The following is a 17,987-nucleotide window of genomic DNA, read 5'->3' on the forward strand; positions in this document are numbered from 1 at the left end:
TTTAGAAACAGGCGGCAGTAGATTAAGGAAGGTATGCCTTGCTGGGGAGGACTTATCTTATTGAGCTCTTAAATGCAGGACGAACGAGAACGGTCCTGCATCAGAGGGAAAACTGCTTAGAGCGGCAGGAGTAATGAAGACTGCAATTCTGTGGCTGCAGTTAATTTTTCTGCAATCACCATTGTCGTCTTCTTTTAAACAAAACAAATAGAAACTCTTCAAAATAAGCGAAAAATCTTTAAGCTTAGCGCAACTCTACAAAAACTAACAGTGACTCACCTTTTCTAAAATTGTAGACTACGTGGGAGCTGCTTAGTGCAATACTAATTGTCTACCCTGCTTCAAAGAAATTAATACACTGGGCATTTTCTAAATGGCTGGTATGACAATTGTGTCATCCTTTGTAATTTCATCTGTTAATCCGACATCAAGCAAACTCTGGCTCCCATCGCTTTGAAAACAGTACTCACTGTTGAAAAGGAAAGCAAGAATAGAAAAATGAAACAATTAACTGTTCCTCAGAAGCCCTTAATCACTGATCCGATCAAGTTCAGCCCATATCCCCGTTGCTCACTTCAGGGTCTCCACAGCGCAAAAGACTAGCAATGGGGCTGTTTTCTACACTTAGTCCTACGACCGCCTCACTCACAGCTGGAGAATTACTTGGGACAACAGCCAAGTGCCCTACAACCCCATGCCTACACAGTCTATATGCCTGACCATAGGATGGCTGTCCTGGCTTGTCCCCTGGAACCATTGCTATCAAGTGCATATCAACCCTACAGTAAGTCTTAGCTTCCCAGTAATTCCAGCATGAGTGCTGCTACTTGACCTATGACGATGCCCCCGGACTGAAACTTTGAACATTATGCATAGCATTGAGCCGGATCAACATGGCCCATGCCCGGTGGAACTTTGGTGGAACTTTCAATGGACCTTTGACGATGCCCCCTGGGCGGATACCAAAACTGTTTGTACTTACCTCGGTGCACGAGCAACCTTGGCCGATGGCAGGTGGAGCTATCATATGCTTCTATAGAGGAGTCTGGCCCTGGTTTCACCCCCTTGGCCGTCGCCTACCCAGCCGGTCATCTGACATTGTTTTCCTCGTTTCCCCTTGGTGTTTCCTTCCCTCTCCCTCCTTCCGTGATTCTTTGATTTAATTGATGCAACTATGTAACTTGTAACTCTGGGCGGATACCAAAACTGTTTGTACTTACCTCGGTGCACGAGAACCTTGGCCGATGCCCGGTGGAGCTGTCATATGCAGCTATAGAGGAGTCTGTCCTTGGTTTCACCCCGTTGGACGTCACTACCCAGCCGGTCATCTGACACTGTTTTCCTTGTTTCCCCGTTGTGTTTCCTTCCCTCCCCTCCCTCTGTGATTCTTTGATTTAATTGATGTAACTATGTAACCTGTAACTCGCTGATCCTCATGTAAAGCGCTCTGATACCTCCGGGTCTAGCCAGCGCTATATAAAACTCTTCAAATAAATAAATGACAAATAATATTAGAGAGGTCTGAAAAATCAAATAAATAAAAGTTGCATAGTGAACTGGGCCTTGTTAAATAAGCCTTATTTTGTACATCAAGGGGATAGGCATAAGGCACAGTTCCTACCCCTAAAAGAGTAAAATATAGCCTTGGTCACAGAAGAATACATGATCAGGTTCTCTGGTTAAATAGAGTAGATGTACTTGTATTGTTAGGGGTGACTTCAACTAGATGAACTAAGGAAGCACTGTGAGCAGGGAATAGTAATATTCCCCCAAAAAGAACAAGGAGACCAAAAACTGCTAACTAGACCAGTCTACCAATCAGAGATCCCGCGTATAATGGTGAAGACCTGCCAGCCCATCAGTGAGGGGAAAATATAAATACCTGCAGTCCACCACGCTACATCCTCAAGGAGAGGTGTGCAGGTGGGCATTCCTGGGCGTGGCCCAGGAGAGCCGAGGTGCCACGTTTCGGAGATTAGCGAGGCACTTGGCAACGGAAGGAGGTAATAATAACCTCGGAAAACCATGTAGTCACATGAAAAAAAGTTGTCTTATTGTTAAATATTGAACTAAACAAATTAAATGTATATATAATATATACAGAATGTAACATCCTGTTTATTACTTTTGATGTGCAGGGAATGGACCATGCATGACTTACGATAGGTGAAGCCTTGAGTGAGTGATGATGCTTTCCCCTCCCTCAACAATAGTGATATATAGGATATTATACCCTGTGCATTTTCTGTATATGGCTTATTACATGATATGTTTTAATCTGTTCTTCTTTAACAAAATGAAATGTAGTTAGCAAAAAACTGCATATAAGAGGTCAAATTGGTGCAATATGGTAAAATCTCACTGAAGAAACCTCTTGAATATTAGGAGAGTTGTTTCCCTGTGTAGAGTAAATGTTCAATGCAGTCTGAAAGGCAATAAAAAGTGTGTTTCTCCGTTTCCTACACATGGTAATATACACAAATTTGACACTTGGACTGCCATAGATAGATAGCATAAATATATGTATGACATGGCAATTTAGAGAAACTGTACAATTAAACACAAATACACTAATTACTACAGACCAAAGGGCAACTTCAAATGTATTACCACAGTACAACAATTTTGACATTAGAAAGAGAGACCATAAAAATACGAAAGTTTAGAACTTATGGTTAGCGCTGCAATGCACAACTCCCACAACAGCTGTGCAACCATAACTCACAAACCAAATGCAGTTCTTATGACCCACCCCTTAATGTAACAAAAGCAATTAGAAATGTTGTAAATGATCATTGATGTACAATTAGATATCACATTAACATTATCACAATCTCCAGAGTGGTGCTCCTTGAGCTGGGTAAAGCTCCAGCTCCTAAGATTGTGGTTAAGAATCTGAGTTTCCGTCTAGACCAGAATCTCACTACGAAAGATCAGGTTTTGGCCACTTCTGGTTCCTGCTTCCATATGTTGAGCCTTCTGCTCGGAGTTTTTGTCTTCTTCTGCTCTGTGTGCATAAAATACTTGTTCAGGAGCAGGTGATCAGTTGCTTGGACTATTGTAATGCTCTTCTGATTGCGGCAAGTGATTCCTCATTAAACTGACTTCAGGTGGTACAGAATAAAGCTACTTATTTTTCCCCTACTGTTGCAATGAATATAATACATTTAAGAGTAAGGCTATTTTTTGAAGATGTTAGTCTGAAAGAGGTATTTTTTGGGTACATTATGTTATGTTATGTTTGATAATGAGTGGCTCCCTTATGCTGAATTGCAAGATAGTATAATTTACCAAAATCCTTTTAATGGCAGCTTTGAAGACATTAAAATCAATTCTATCCAACTCTTAACAATGTTTACTTGTGTCAATGTTACCTAGGACTTTGAAAAGTGTCATTGTATGTGACTTTAACTTACTCCTTAAAGCTTCTGTAATATTTTTGTTATTGAATGGTGCTAAGGTTGGTGATGTTAAGTGTAAAAAAGAGGTGTAATGGAAAACATTATTAAAAAGTCTCCTTCACCTTTAATATGGAATAAAATATAGACGAATCTTTTGTCTAGCTTGGGTGCCTCCAATATTACACAGCCTCTACATTTTCTTTATAATAGAGCATTTCTTACTCTTGTTTCCGTTAACACAGTTAAGACTCCAATACCAAATTTATGTTGGTCATGTTTATTTTCTCCAAGTGCTTTTGCATCTTTGAATGTAGTCTAGTTCAGGATTTTTGGAAAACTATTTGGGAAAATATTAATAATATATTTCAAACTAATTCTACCCCATCTTTGCAAAACATTTTCATTGGAAGCAAAGCTTATGTATTTCAAAATCTCCCAACGGAAAGTGAATAACTGGATATATTTATTGCAAATAAATTACAACAAATAGCACCGAATTGGCTAGATAATTCTAAATGTTGCATTTTATGTGTTGTGGAATGGTATATGCTATGCACATAAAATGAATACTATTAATTGTCCTTCACTACAATTGCTTATGAAACATAATCAAATGTGGTTACCTTTGAGGTAATACTTAACCAAAATATCTGTATCCTATGATTCACCTATAAATATGAGTGATGAAGTTGCAAAACGTTCTTAAAATACTGTTATTTCATGTTGGCTTTATTATTAAGTAAGAACAAATGTGATGTATTGTCTTACTGTATTGCGGTTGTGCTGTAGATTTTATCTTTACTAGTAATGTACCTTTTTTTTTAAAACAGATTTTATTTTTCAGAGTAATACATACCATGCAGATCTCAGAGACAACTGCCGCAAATAAGATAGAAAATTGGACTTTGAAGATTTTACACATTTATGCAAAGGAAAATATGAAAGGTAATACAAATTAAACCAGTCCCTGCAAAACAACCAACATCCCCCCGCTCCCTCCTACCCCCAGTGCGCCGTCTCCTTATTCCGGAACAATATATCACTGAACCAAACTGCCATAGACCTACACGGGACCTCATTGTCCCCCATACCACCTCCCGCTGAGGACCCGTAAGGCATTTGGGAGAAAAGCGTACGGTATGAGAGAGGCCTACAGGCTACCCCTGGGTCACGGCCCCGGCCCCCTTGTGGCGGCTCTAGCTCCAGACCTCGATAATTTGCCCAGCACCTCCAGATTTTGTAATGTTTCCGGGGGCACCCTCTAGCTTCAAAGATGGGGACTTCAAGATCCATACAGAAGTCCAGCCCATTTTTCCAAGTCGAAACGGAAGGGGCAACCACCGCCTTCCAGGCTCTAGCTATATCCCTCTTCGCTAAAGTAAAACCGAGGAGCATGAGATGTCTCTTATAAATATTGCCCCCGATACCTTCCATCACATGAAGGAGGACAAGCTTTAGTGAACTAGGGAGCTCCAACCTCAATACTTCAGAGGGACAAGCCAAAACCCCCCTCTAGAATTGTGCTAGCACTATGCAGTGCCATATAGTGTGTAACAGGGTTCCCTCCTCGTGCCCACACCGGGGGAGCTACCAGGCCCGCCCTCCAGAGTCTAACCCTGTTACAGTAGATACGATGGAGGTATTTGAACTGAATCAACCTCAGGCTCATTGCAATGGCCGCCCCTCGCGGGGAAGCCAAGGCTTCCGTCCAGTCCTCTTCTTCCATCTACCCACATCTCCCTCCCAGGCCTCCCTCAAACACTGCAATGAGGGGGAACAGTGCATGACCAGGGAAAGATACATTTTAGAGCTGTTATGGTCTAGAAGATCCCCCATAAATATATTAGCATCTATTAGGCTGAACTCCGGCAGTGAGTCCAGACCCTCCAAGCTAAGGGAAATAGCATGCCCAAATTGCTAATATTTAAAGAATTGTATCTTTGGCATCTGATAATCCTTCTGGATATCTTGAAAGGATTTTAAAATTGTGCACCGTTTCATCTGTCCAGTGGCACACCTCCTCAGGTGTATCAAAGAAGAGGGTGCAGGACTGATACAACACCCGCAGCCGGGCAGGATAAATCAAGGCATAGGGAAGCATGAGTTCACAAAGACGAGCCTTAGCGGCTAGGAACGACTGCCGCCGCTGCTGTACAAGCTTAGTGTAATCCGGAAAGATTAAGATGCATGAGTTGTCAAACATCAGCGGTTTGCTAGCCATGGCCTGTTTTTCAATCGTGTCCCTGTCGTCATAGTTGAGGAGCTTGGCAATGACCGGCCGCGGACAGGCCCCGGCGGGGGCTTCTGCATCAGGGTCCTATGAGCACGCTCCACCAGCTCCCTTGCCAGTCCATAAGAAACCGCTCCATATTCCCCTTTTTGCAATCTTCCGGGAAGCCAACAAAGCGCAGCTTGTTGCGTCGCGCCCTTCATTCCGCGTCCTCCACTCTCGATGCTATGCTCAGTTGTATAGTGTTGAGGGATGAAACTTTCTGCTGCAGCGTAGTGACCACATCCTCCACACCTGAGATCCTCATCTCCGTCTCTGTAATGCGGGCGACAGCATTCCTCAGGTCCTGGACAGGAGCATTACATCGGAGCCGACCGCCCCAATCTTGGGTTCTAGGGTGTCCCTGGATTGAGTAATGGCGGCCATAGGAGCCGCATTGTCAGGTACAGCACTCTGAGACCCCCGGGCAGTGCCGCCGTAGCCCTCTGCCTCTAAACTTGTCCATGGTGTTCTGTTTAGTCGAGCCGCCCCTGGCTTGTTCCTGGTCATAGTGGCCAAGCTGCTGTCCCTAACTCCGGCTGGGGAACGCCCAGTGGGCGGAGATGCAGTCGCTCCAACGTAGGTCAGGGTCCCACTCCGAACAGCGTTCCAATGGAGGCTGGCTGCCCCACAGGCCTCCACTCGTCTGGCTGTCCCTGCGTAACCCCCAGAGGCACCCCCCATATGTGTCCCTTGCCCAGCGGCCCGACACGACTGCCGAACCCCTGCTGTTAGCCACCCGAAGAGATTGAGGAGGGCGGGGGCAAGGCAGGAAGGAAAAGGAGGTGCCGGAGCCCCAACGATAAATTTAGGGGTGCTCCCCATCGCAACCCGACTCGGCCCCAGAGGTCCCAGATGGTCCCCACCTACCGTGCCAAATAATTGCCCTCAGTAAAGTCCCACGCACTGTCCGGCCGAAAGCCGGCTGAAATTACCAGGCAGTCTGTGAGGGCCAAACGAGGGAGCCCAGCGGATCCCTTCAACCTCGTAAACTCGCCTGTGGGCCGCTACTCGGGGTAATGCCACTCACACCAGATCACCATCGGGCTGCAGGCTCCCCACCCACGTGGCCCGATAAGACCACTGGGCCCCAGTGGGCACTAACACTCTGAAGGGGCTGAGGAGAGGCAATGTGGCCACCACTGGACCACCACCCCAGGCAGTGCAGTTGTACTCACTCGCTGGGCGCTGAGGAAACTCCAGCAGCCCCGGGAACCACCCTCCTGCAAAGGATAAAGTCGCGGCACCAAAATGGCGGTTGCGCGTCCCGACTCTTCCACCACACTGCACCGCGGCCCGATTAGGCTGACTACAACAACCGTGCCCTCACGGGGAGCGGGAGGCCGCCAGAGTCTCGGGGAGTGAGTCCCGCTCCGTACATCACCACCAAGACCCAGCATGTCGCCCACTCAAGGCGCACCTCCTCTGTTACCGCTTTGGCCGCCAGGTAACGCAGTAGGATACTACGCGACACCGCGGCTCCAGCCGGGGCCGCTCCGCAATCGGGCCGCAGATGTCATCGATCGACGCACCTCCACCTCAAACAAGCTGCGGCACCCAAATCTGGCAAGACCGACCAGGGACGGCATCCAACACTGGAGAGGCAGGATAAATAAAGGATTATGATTTGGCTGGAAGGAGCGCGCTCAGCTCACGCCTACCATGCAGGCCCACCAAGCCACGCCCCCTAGTGCTGTACCTTTTAATGACACATCTTTTCCTTTTCGTGCTCTAGTTCGCCTTTCTTTCTACTTCTGTGCTCATTTTTGTATTTTGTATTCTACCCATTGATTCACATATTATAGTTGAGATTTTTATTGTATTTTATTAATATTTCTCCAATCTAATTTTATGTAATTTTTGTCTTCTTTCGTATTGCCGTCATAGTTATGCACTGTCACAAATAATGGGTGCTGCATTTTGCATACAGTGAAGCCAAAAATAAAGAAGTTTAGAAGCTTTGCTGGGTAGAGCAATATAAAGGAAGTATGCCTAGTAATACAATAAGTGTGTATGTTTTGGCTTGATTAGTGCTAGGAACAACATTATACATGTTTTACACAATCTATTTTATTCTGGTAGTTAAAAAGGACAGAGTTACAACTCATTAAAAACTAAAGTGTTTTGAGAAAGCACTGTTTTTATTCTTGTTTATTCTAGAATTATTTTAAAGAAGAAAACAACTGGGGTCATACTCAATAGGCCTAGACATCAAAAGGCCTTGCAGATTCCTCAAACGCTACCAGTGTTATTAAAAAATCAAAACCCTTTCTTTTACCTTTCCCTGTAACTTTAATTTCTTATAACCTTCACTGCATATTCTAAGCAAGTGTCTGATTTGGTGCAGATTCATTCAAGGTGATCAGTGTTTCTATAGTAGGGGATCTCTGTGTATAGTCATAATCATGTGAATAGTCCCGCCCATGTGTGTGGACCCCGAAGCAATCAAAATAGTCTCTTAAGTTGTCCTCTTCTGCAATCCTGCATAGACACTTAAGAGAAATAAAAGACAAAATAATGCAGCCTGAAATTAACAAAGCTACTCTGGCCAGTACTTCACTCTGAAGTGAAAAGGATAGCCAAGGATAGCCAACACTGAAATGTAGAGAAACTCCCCTTCACAAAAATCCTTTGTCATGATAGAGAGGAAGGGTTGGACAGACAAGCCCCATAGGCTGCTATTATGTGTCTGTAAATGGGTACAGTGCCTTTAAGGAACTCTCCAGAGACCCTTGTTATCCCATGATGCACAGCCAGAGGCTAGTTACTTTCAGTTCTTTTTTCCAGCTCCTGCTAGCATGACCCTGGAGCATTGAGCTCTCCCTTTTTTTTGGTATATCTTCAAATTTTTTAGCTTTATTAATATTCTGAGTGTTTCACTCAACGTCTTTGGCCTTTACCTTCCTTTTGCTGTCTATTTGGGGCAGCTAGCCCACATTTTTCAAAATGCCATCTTTATTTGACAAGTGCCCAAAATGTGGCAGGAAAAAGGCCAAGTTGGACTCTCACAGAGTTTGCATACTCTGTCTTCCTTCAACTCATGTTCCTGACTCCTGTGTCTTCTGCAAGTTATTCTCCAGGAGGACCCTGCGTGACAGGGAGAAGATTCATCTTCAAGGCCTGGAGCAGAGAAGACAACAGGCTGCAAGTGGCCATCTGGTCATGGAGAGAGCCTTTCCTTTTCCACAGCCCCTGCGTCGGTCTCTGGGGGGTCTCCCCAGTAGGAAGAAGGCTCAGAAACGACGCAGGTCCTGGTCGTTGTCGAGGGCGACAACTTCGACGTCGAAGCCAGGTAGGGCTAACATATGCTCCCCGTCAACCCAGGGCTCTGGGTCTAAATGACGTCAACGTTCGACATCGAGGGGAAGGACGTCGAGACCTCAGACGAGGTCGAGGACTTCACAGACGACGTCGACACATCAACCTGTCGATCTGAGTCCAGGAGACATCAGCGCTCGTCGTTGAGGCGACAACGCTGTTCGACGTCGATCCACAAGTCAAAGTCGAAAAGTCATCTGAGCCCGTCGTCGAGAAGCCTGTTTCCCTCTGTGGTCAGAATCTCCACATCTGGGAGTTCAAGGTGAAGGCGGCGTCGATGTTCGGCGTCAAGGGGCACTGCTTCCAGAGCTTCCTCTGCAAGGCCGCCCGAAAGCAGAGGAGGGTGATTCATACCTCGGACTCAGAGTACTCCAGGACCTATTTGCCAACCAGATCACCGGAACCAGCTCAGCCTGTGGCTCCTCGTCAGTCGCCGCTGCGGCCTAGGATGCCTACTACGCCTGCTCCTCCTCCTCCACCTCTGCCTCCTCCACGCCTGCCTACACCACCCCTCCACCTCCTCCGCCTCAACCACTTCCTCTGCTTCCGGTGGCACCACCTGTACCAGCGGCGCCGGTCGTCCACCAGATCACGCAGTCATCAGCATCACTAGCGGTCACGCTCCAGATATACTAGAGACATGGAATCCTCTAGTACAGGAAGATATTAGCCGACCCTGTCCAGGAGGTTCTGGTAAGGGGAGCGGCCCAACTGGGAATTGCATTATCCATACCTGCCCATTCCCCGTCTGTGATCTTCGAGACACTGCAAAGGAAGCAAGTCTCTCTTCCTCTGCTGCATTTGGTATCCTGTTTGGAGAAACCGGCGATGGAGTTGTTCCTGACGACTGCCTCAATGAAGTCGGCGCCATCAAGACTTCAAAAGAAATACAGGCCCCCAGACTCGGACCCTGCTTTCCTGCGGGTGGATCCTCCTCCAGATTCTGTCATAGTGGTGGAGTTGAAGAAGCAGCACGCTGCGGCCCCTTTGACCACAGTTCCACTGGACAAGGAAAGCCATAGACTGAATTCTGCAGGGAGGAAAGTCTGTAGCACGGCAGCTACTTCCATGAAGGCAGCAAGCTCGACTGCTCTCTTGGGCCGGTATGACCGCTTCTTGTGGGAGTCTCTCCAACAGTTTGTGGAACTCCTGCCTAGAGACAAATGAGAGGATTTTCAGGAGGTTCTCAATGAGGGTCTGACGGTCTCCAATCAAATCATCAACATGGCTGCGGACACCTCACTCCTGGCAGCCCATGGTTATTGTCATGGTGTGACTCTGCGGCGCCATTCATGGTTGCGACTCACCTCCCTGAAACCGGAGGCCCAGCAACGGCTTGCTAACCTGCTATTCTCAGGTTCCACCCTCTTTGGTTCCCATGCGACAAGGAAATGGCTCGCATGAAAGCTGAGGTTGAGACCCTCAAGGCTGTGGGCTTGGGGAAGCCTAAAGGACAGCGTAAGAGTTTCCACTCCTACCAACGGTGATACTCTTCCCAGCGTTTCCAACGCGGGCAAGGACGCCGGGCTAGACAACAGTAGCAGCAGCAGCCTTTTCAAAGACGTCAGAGAGGCAGGGGCAACCAGCAGTCCACATCGGGGAACAAGGGCCCGCTGGTTCTAAGCCCTGAGGGATTACTTCCCCCTCTTCTGTTACCCACTCCGGTGGGGGGAAGCATTCAGAATTACCTGACAGAGTGGAGAAAAATAACTCAGGACAATTGGGTGCTGAATATTGTTTGCAATGGATACTGTCTAGGTTTCGCCAGCCCTCCTCCATCTATTCCACCAGTTCGTTCACAATACCTGTTGCGCGAATTTCAAGTGGAGGCCGATACCCTGTTAAGAAAAAGGGCGATAGAACTGGTTCCTCCTTCTCAAAGGGGAGAAGGTCTGTACTCCAGGTTCTTTCTGGTACGCAAAAAAGGAAAAAAATGAGTTCAGACCCATTCTCGATTTGGGACAAGCAAACAAATAGATTCGCAGAGAAAAGTTCCTGATGATGTCCCTGCACCAGATTTATCAGCTAAATCAAGGGGACTGGCTATGCGCCATAGATCTGCCAGACGCGTACCTTCATGTACGCATTGCAAGGAAGCATCAGAAGTTGCTAGTTGGCATCAATCACTACCAATATACAGTGCTTCCATTTGGCCTGAAGTCTGCACACAGGGCTTTCTCAAAGTGCATGGTGGTGGTTGGAGTGCACCTGAGGAAAAACAAGGTGTTCGTCTATCTGTACCTGGACGACTGGCTGATCAAAGCCTCCACGTTTCAGGAAGCGCAGCTCCATTTCAACAGGATGGCCATTCTGTTGAACGAATTGGGCCTTCACATCAACATGTCGAAGTTTGTCCCGACTCCTGTTCAGTATCTGCAGTACCTGGGAGCCTCCATCAGGCAAGCGTGTGTCCTTCAGAGGAGCGACGCTTATCGATCCTTCGGTAGGCCCAGACTCTCATGTCTGTTCCTTCTGCGACGGTGAGGACGGTGTCCTCTCTCCTGGGTTCGATGGCTTCTTGCATCTTTCTCACTCCACATGCACGCCTCCACATGCGGCCGCTGCAGGAATGTCTAGAGGATCAATGGGACCAGAGACAAGGGAGCTGGGAGGACAGGATCCAACTGTCTCAACACGCTGTCCAGTCCCTGAAGTGGTGGTGTTCACCTCACAATCTCCTCAGAGGGATTCCTTTCCACAAAGAGATACCGACTCAGACCATTGTGACAGATGCGTCTCTTCACGGCTGGGGAGAGCATTCGGAACACCTTCAAATACAGGGGATGTAGTCCCATACAGAGTCCACCGATCACATCAACTTTTTGGAACTCCGAGCAGTTCACTTGGTGCTGAAAGCCTTCCAACCATTGTTCAATACCAGTTCCCTGCTTGTACAGACGGACAACACAACAACCATATATTACCTCAACAAGCAGGGAGGCTCGAGATCGCACACACTATCTCGGGAGGCGCAGACAATCTGGAACTGGCTGCTGGCCAGGGGCCTGAGGTCACGGCGACTCATCTGCCAGGTGTGCAGAATGCTCAGGCAGACGCGCTCAGCAGGCTCGTTCAAGAAAATCACGAATCGGTCTTAAACGACGAGGTGTTAAGAGGCATCTTCGCAAGGTGGGGCACTCCAGACATCGATCTGTTTGCCACCGCAGAAAACAGCAAATGCCGAGACTTCGCCTCCAGGTATTACCAACCAGGGACGCTGGGGAATGCACTGTGGATCAACTGGTCGAACAGCTTTCTCTACGCTTTTCCACCCATTCACCTAATCCCGACAGTGCTGATCAAACAGTCACAGTCCAGGGCCAGGATGATCCTCATTACTCTGGAATGGCCTCGACAGTGGTGGTTCACCGACCTCCTATACCGGTCTCTCCTGCCGCATCTTCGACTTTCGTGTCGGCCGGACCTTCTCACGAAGTTCGGAGGGCAGATGGTGCATCCCAACTTCTCGTCGTTGAGTTTGGCAGCATGGCTCCTGAGCTAGTGCAGTATGGACATTTAAATCTGCCTCAGAACTGCATGGAAATACTAAAAGAGACAAAAAGACCTTCTACAAGGACTTCCTATGCATACAAATGGAAGAGATTCTGCATTTGGTGCACGTCTAAGGGCGCAGACCCTACATCCTGCAAGGAGGATGTCATCCTCCCATACTTACTGCATTTGGCTCAATCTGGCCTTCATTTTCATTCCATTAAGGTTCACCTAGTAGCTTTAACTGAGTATAGGAAATGATCTTCACAAACTTCCTTTTTTCAAATCCCAGTCATCAAAGATTTTCTGGAAGGTTTGCAGAAGGTGTTTCCTCCCATTAGGCGTCCTTCGCCTCTGTGGGAGCTTAATCAGGTGGTGTCTAGACTAATGAAGGAGCCTTTTGAGCCTATTCATAAGGCTTCTCTACAGCATCTATCCTGGAAGGCAGCTTTCCTTGTGGCTATAACTTTGGCTCGCAGGGTGAGTCAGATCCAAGCTCTCTGCTGCCAAGCGCCCTATACTTTGGTTCATGCATGTAAGGGAGTGATGAGAACTCAACCAAAGTTCCTTCCTAAGGTGGTGTCAGATTTCCATGTGAATCAAACAATCACTTTTCCCATGTTTTTTCAGAATCCTTCCTCTCCGGCGGGAAAGTCCCTTCATTCCCTTGATGTGAGACCAAGGAGATTCGTTGATCGGATCATTTATTTGTTAAGTATGGCTCGGTCAGGACTGGTCTTGCCACCTATAAACAGTCCATCTCTAGGTGAATTGTGTCCTGTATTCAACTGTGTTACCAGAAAGCTAACAAGACTCTAGGGGGTAAGCCTAAGGCTCACTCTACCAGAGGTAAAGCTGCTACTGCGGCTTTACTGCATAATGTCCCCGTTGCAGACATCTGTAGGCTGCTACTTGGAAGTCAGTCCATACTTTTGCTAAACACTACTGCCTGGACTCTGATGCCAGGGCAGATGCTCAGGTTGGACAGGCTTCGCTGAGAAATGTATTTGCACGGTAGTGGTTCTGTGTTTCTTCTACCGCTGGGTTTGGTTTATTGGGATGGGCTTGCCATTCTATTCACATGATTATGACTATACACAGAGATCCCCTACTACAGAAGGAGTAGTTTTTTACCTGTAAATCCACTTCTGTAGTAGGGGTATCTCCATTATAGTCATAAGCAACCCGCCCTTTTCCCCAGTGGATGAAACTATAATATCCTGAATGCTACAAGCATGGCTTTATACACCTTCAAAAAGAACTGAACGTAACTAGCCTCTGGCTGTGCATCATGGGATACCAAGGGTCTCTGGAGGGTTCCTTAAAGGCACAGTACCCATTTACAGACAAATAATGGCAGCCTATGGGGCTTGTCTGTCCAACCCTCCCTCTCTATCATGACAAAGGATTTTTGTGAAGGGGTGTTTCTTTATGTGTGAAACTTAGCTACATGTTTAAATTTCAGTGTTATCTGGTTATCTTTTTCACTTCGGGATGAAGTACTGGCCAGAGTAGCCTTGTTAATTTCAGGCTGCATTATTTTGTCTTTAATTTCTCTTAAGTGTCTTTGCAGGATTGCAGAAGAGGACAACTTAAGAGACTATTTCGATTGCTCCGGGGTCCAGGCACATGGGCGGGACTATTCACATGTTTATGACTATAACAGAGATACCCCTACTACAGGACTGGAGTTACATGTAAGAAACTACTCCTTCCATTGGTCATGTTTCTGTCCCTTCCCCATGGATCTTGACCAATATCATGATGTCTTCAGCATAATATTTACCTTTAATCTTACAATTTGCCTTATAACTTACATTTACTTGAATGTAGTCAAACCTACAGCATTCATTGGTGCTGCACTGCTGCACTGCTGCAAAATTTAATTGTCAATAGATTAAAGTTAGCGAGTATATATGCTGAGCCCTCATGGTCCTGTATACCTTTTTGTATACATTTGAAATTCTCCTATCAAAAGTGCTTCAATAATGAAGCATGTTGCCCTCATGTCAGTCTGTCGGGTTTGCACTCTTTCAATTAAAGGGCTGATTACGATGTTGGTCGGAAAGTCTCCTCCAGACAGTTGGAATCCCCTCGATCGCGGCAGAGCCCTTCCGACCGACTTGGTCGGTTTACATTCGAACTGCCTAAATACGATGTTCACGGTCTGAATGTACACCGCACTGTCATTCAAATTGTGTTCCGACTGACTCACGGAGTATTCCTGTTGGGCGGAACTGCATCGTAACCCTCTATGGACAGCGTTTCCGCTGTCAGGATTATGATGTCGGTTTACAACTGCCTTTCCGCGTTGGCCTTTCTGACATGGAAAGACTGTCGTAACATGAGTTTGTGGGCCCCTGGCAGGGCCCTCTAGTCCCTGTGGACTACGGTTGGTGGCCGAGGAGGTACCTAAGGTACTCCCTTGAAAAACCCTGCACTGAGTGGTGGGCATCATGGGGTGCCTGCAAAAGGGTGCAGGGTTTCACACACACACACACACACCATTTCCCCATAAGAACCTGTGTTAAGGCAGGTCCTAGGGCATAACATGGGCTTTCATACAAAACAATGGGAAGCCAACCGAACAGTATTCAGTTGCATTGTAATCCGGCAGTCGGAGGCTTTCTGCCCGACATCATAATCGGCTGCTAAATATTTAAATGAATGAATCAGGGCTTACACAAACAGTACATTTCAACCAAAAGGTACAGTTTAGAAACAAGTGGAGGTTTGTAAATGGGAAGGGATGTAGACAGCGGGGAGGGAGCAGTTTTAAGGTTAAACAAAGCTCAACATTTTAAGTAGAAAGGAGGTGGCTGGGCTGGGCTGGGCTGAAAACCAAAATCAACTCAAGCAAAAATGTTAAAACCTGCTTCACATGGCAAGAGGCCACAACCATAATGTGCTTAAGAGACTTTCATGTTTCGTTCAAGGCAGGTCATCCAGCTCTGCAATCTGCTCTGTAATCTGCAGTCAATCTGGAACATGCCATAGTAGTAGAGTAACTAGTCTGGTCCTGCAAGATGGTAGCCAGTGATAAGTGGCTGGGCTCCACTATGGAAATGGTGGTGGTCAGCTAAGGGTGCTGATGTTGCAGCATGAATGCCCGAAAAGTCAAAGAATGACAGAGGGTGGGATTGAATAAAGAGATCTTTATTACTAGTACTTTAGAGCTATTTGGGTATTTGGACAAAATATCGAGTCACACAAATATTGAGTTTTTAATATCATGATAAAAAAATAATGATGCAGGAATATCCTTTACTAAAGATCGATTTTGGAAGGTAAGTAATATTAATGTCAAAAATATCTGTTGTTAATATCGTTTACAAAAATATAGTTGTAAAAAATTGTTTTTTAAATACCTGTATGTATTTTAGTATATGTTTTAATTGTATATGTTTTAAATTGTTTGTATTCTTGTTATTCACGTTTTTAAACATACTTTGTAAATTTGTAGCTGCTTTAAATGTAACTCAATTTTTAATTATAATTTTTAGTGTTGTAGCGGGTTGTGGGGTTTGTCAGGGTATGGTGTGAGTAGTTAATTATAAATAATTACTAATTCATTTTCATTAATATTAATCATTTAATTGATAATTAGTTATGTAAACTGTGTAATTATTTTCTTTTTAAATTATATTTTAGTTGCTGGCTGTGGGGTTTGAAGGGGAAAGGGTGGGAAGTTAATTATAATGAATTCTTAATTAATAACTATTTAATTGATAAATATTTAAATTGTGTAATTAATATATTTTTTACATTATTTTTCAGGTGCGGGTTGTTGGGGCTGTAGGGGTAAAGGGTAAGAAGTGAATTATGTATAATAATTATTATGTGATTATTATTAATTGTTTAATTGATAATGATGTAAATTGAGTAATTATAATTTGTAAGATATATTTTACAGGTGGGTTGTTGGATTTGTTGGGGCACAGGGTAGGAAGTTCAAAAAGTAATGATTAATTTATTAATTATTTAATTAATGAAGTAAATTGTGAAATTATCATATTTGTTATGTTCTATTTTAGGTGTGCGTTGTTTAGTTTGTAGAGGAATAGGGTGGGAAGTTAATTAGGTAATAATTACTAATTAGTTGTTAATTTTAATTGAAATATTTAATTTATTGATACTTAGTAAAATATTTAATAATTTTATTTTTTATGTTATATGTTAGGTGTGTTTTATTGTGTTTGTAGGAGAATAGGGTGGGAAGATATTTAAGTAATATATTTAAAATATTTAATAAACATTGTTTTACTTTTTACTTAATATGTTACTTGTGTTATACTTTTTATTTCAAGTACATATTCATTGTTGGCTGTTATGTTTTGTGGGAATATAGTGTGACATTTTAATAAAATTAATATATTTGTTTTAATAGATGATTATTAAAAGTTGTAAAAATTATGTAATTTCTTTTTAATTTTTGTAAAAATGTAGACATCATTTTTATATTTATATTTTTATATTTTTTGCTTATTTAATACAATTGGTGAAATGTTATTTATTTGAAGTGAACTACTCTCTTGTGTTGCACAGACTGGAGTGGTAATCGTCCATTTTACCCCTCTGGTGTCCAATACTTTCCCTACTGTTACACAGACTGGAGAGGGAATGGTAAATTGTACCCCTTCGGAGTCCAACGCTTTCCATGCTATTGCACAGACTGGAGTGGGAATAGTACATTTTACCCCTCCCAAGTTCAACACTTTCCATACTGTTGCACACACTTAAGCATGGGCAGATTTCGAAGATCCACGATCCGCGAATTTGCGGATTCGCGGATCCGCAAAATCCGCAAATTTGCGGATTCGCTGATTTTGCGGATTTTTTTAATGGGGGGGGTCTTCTGTGCGAGTTCAAGTGCCTCTCGTGAAAGTCAAGGATACAAAGGCCTCTATCCAGCATCACTGCTGACTTTCGACTGTAGATTTGGGAAGAAGGCACACCTGCCCAGCCTCGACGACGCTCACAATTGTTTTTGGGCTGATGAATGAGTCACTGAATTTGAGCTTAAACTAGTTCCAGCGACCATGTGTGTGTTACTATGCAATCGCACCGATGTGCGCAGGGGTCCCTTGAGTGACCTGTCCATCCATCATCTTCCTGTAACTATTTTAGGATGGCGCCGGCAAGCTGCCACCGCCATCCTAAAATAGTTACTAAATTAGCTTCACTAATAGATAAAATAAAGCAGGTGCTCAAGCACCTGCTTTATTTTATCTATTAGTGCTTCCTGTGCTTCCTGTTGAAGCTAACTTTGTAACTATTTTAGGATGGCGCTGGCAGCTTGCCGGCGCCATCCTAAAATAGTTACAACAACAACTTCAAGCTTTAAGGCTTGAACTTTTGCCCCCCGAATCCGCCGCTCGCGGATTCGCGAATTTTCGGTAAATTGGCGGGAGTTCGCGGATTGCGGATTTACCGAAAATCCGCGAAATCCGCGAGCGGAACAGTTTTTGCGCTCACGCTTACACACACTTAAGTGGGAATAGTAAATT

This window comes from Lissotriton vulgaris, chromosome 1_1, assembly GCF_964263255.1.
Source record: "Lissotriton vulgaris chromosome 1_1, aLisVul1.2, whole genome shotgun sequence".
Classification (NCBI taxonomy): domain Eukaryota; kingdom Metazoa; phylum Chordata; class Amphibia; order Caudata; family Salamandridae; genus Lissotriton; species Lissotriton vulgaris.